At 38.6% G+C, this 2,413-nt stretch overlaps 1 pseudogene; it reads right to left on the minus strand.

The window, feature by feature from the left end:
* Positions 1–1,321, minus strand: LOC129927718 (uncharacterized; annotated as a pseudogene).
* Positions 1,322–2,413: the final 1,092 nt, after the last annotated feature.

A 2,413-nucleotide genomic window follows, 5' to 3' on the forward strand; every position in this document is an offset into this window, starting at 1 on the left:
TCATTTCCTAGATCCCCAGTTGTTCTTCAGCTGATGGAAGACTGCTCGAGCTTTACCAATGCGTGTTCTGACATCTGCATCTGTTCCTCCGTGATTGTCTAGGATACTGTTGAGATTGGTGAAGCTTTCCACCTCTTCCAGCTCCTCGCCTTGGACTGTAATGGGTGTGTTGATGGATGCCTTTATCTTGAACACCTTGCTCTTCCCTCTGTTTATGGTAAGACCCATTCTAACTGACTTGTCAGCAACGACGCTTATCTTTTCCTGCATCTGTTGTTGTGTTTGAGAAAGAAGAGCCACGTCATCTGCAAAGTCGAGGCCATATAGCTGTTTCCATAGTGTACACTGTATACCGTTCCGCTTCTGGTCTGTCGCTGTCTTCAAGACCCAATCTAATGCTAGCAAATGCGTCTGTCAGTTGTCTGCAATGCACTATTCTGCAAGTCATCTCAGACTTCCTGATGATATTTGTATTTTTTTCAGGCACGTATTCCATAGAGTCTCAAAAGTCTCCAGATGGTCAATCTGTCCACGCTGTCAAACGCCTTTTCATAGTCTATAATAATAAAACTGACGTAGAGAAGGGAGTTCCATTTCATGGACTGTTTCAAAATTATGCGTAGTGTCGCTATCTGATCTGTGCTTGATCTCTCCTTTTGAAATCCGGCTTGTTGGTCACGGAGATGTGGATCTACAGCATCTTTCATTCTGTTTAGCAGAAAGCGGTTAAACACTTTTCCTGGAATGGACAGTAGTGTTATACCTCAATAGTTGGAGCAGGAACTAAGATCGCCTTTCTTTGGGAGTTTGATGAGGTAGCCTCCTTCCACTCTGGTGACGATTCTTTTTTCCCATGTCTTGCAGAAGAGAGGGTAGATTAACTTCACACTAGTATCAATGTCTGCCTTTAGTGCTTCAACTGGGATGTTGTCAGGTCCTACAGATTTGCCATTCTTCAATGGCTTGATTGCGCTGCGAATCTCTTCCTAATAAGATAAGTTCCTTTAAAGTAGAAGATAATTAGGGGTTCGTCCTACCCTTATCCATGTGTTACTCTAGACGGACAATCCATGCATGTAGGCCTAAATAAGAGACTTAAACTCTGCTAAGTCATTGTTTCCCTGACTTGGTGAAGCTACTATCTTCTACCAAGCGCGTCGCCAGGATAGAAGAAAAACTCTTCGATATAAGAGTTAGCTGTGAATAATAATAGGGCTTGTCTTCGAGTCCAAAGATTAATGAGGAATGCAATATTTCCCGTGGCTGCGCAGCCCCAGCTGTAACCTACATATGTTGCCACATCTAGCGCAGGCTTAACCATTGTCCGACAGTGGTAGATTTTGAATGCCTTCTGCATTCCATTAAAGGATTTTCAAATTATTTGACTTGGGGTGTTGGCCAGTAATTTTTACTTTTTTGGAATCGGTTTTTAAAAGCATTTATAAAAAAGAAGGTAGACCTACGACATTAATTCGAACTCACAGCTCGAGCCTTCTCATGTCGATATACTAACCACTCTGCTATTGAAGTGCTTATCAATAATGTTGAGTGTAAGTTGTCTAAAAAATTTGAAACTTTTAGTTTAACTAGTTAACTTTAGTTAAAATTTTAGTTTAGTTAATTTTTTTTAGATACAAACTAAAAAGTTCAAATAAAATTTGTACAACTTTTCAACATGTGGTTGCAGCAGGTAGCGGTTGAAACGCACATATCTTTTTTTCTGGTCATGTGATATCAACAACTTTGATTATCAAAAAATGATGCGATTAACAACTATTTAATCAAGTCTGTATTTGAAGAGGGTAAAGTAAGATGCTGGTAGAAGTTATGGAAGTCATTATTTGCACTTGAAAGAATCAAAGTATAACATGTTAAAAACAAAATTACCAAATGCTTCTATGCGATATTATGAATGGGGTTGTTCGAATTTTTTCTGGGTTACGTGGTGGTGTTTAATTTCTGTGAGCTTATTGTGGGCATCAGATAATCGTGTTAGATCAATATTTATTGGTTTTATTGATTTGCGACTAACGATAATTTACAACTGCAGGAACATCAATTACACCCTTTTTTATAGCTAAAACTTTAGGATAAAGCTGAAGCGTATTCTAGTATTTAGACCTATTATTGAGATCTAGGTCTAAATCTTCAGTTACGCATATATTATCTATATATATATAATTCTCTACATCGCCCAACCATGCGGGACACCACGCAAAGGTCATGGAAAGATAACTCTTTTATTTCTGTAAGTAGGACTAGAGTTACCCCACGTAACTTTCGTCAATATCAGGTGTCATTAAAATAGTTCTATGTTGTTTTTTTTTTTCTGTAGCTTTGTTTTGATTTTTCCTCTTCGTATTGCCCTTCGTTTCCTAACCATGACCACCGCTTCACATATATTTCGTGGAGT

The sequence above is a fragment of the Biomphalaria glabrata genome, chromosome 8 (assembly GCF_947242115.1).
Source record: "Biomphalaria glabrata chromosome 8, xgBioGlab47.1, whole genome shotgun sequence".
NCBI lineage: Eukaryota > Metazoa > Mollusca > Gastropoda > Planorbidae > Biomphalaria > Biomphalaria glabrata.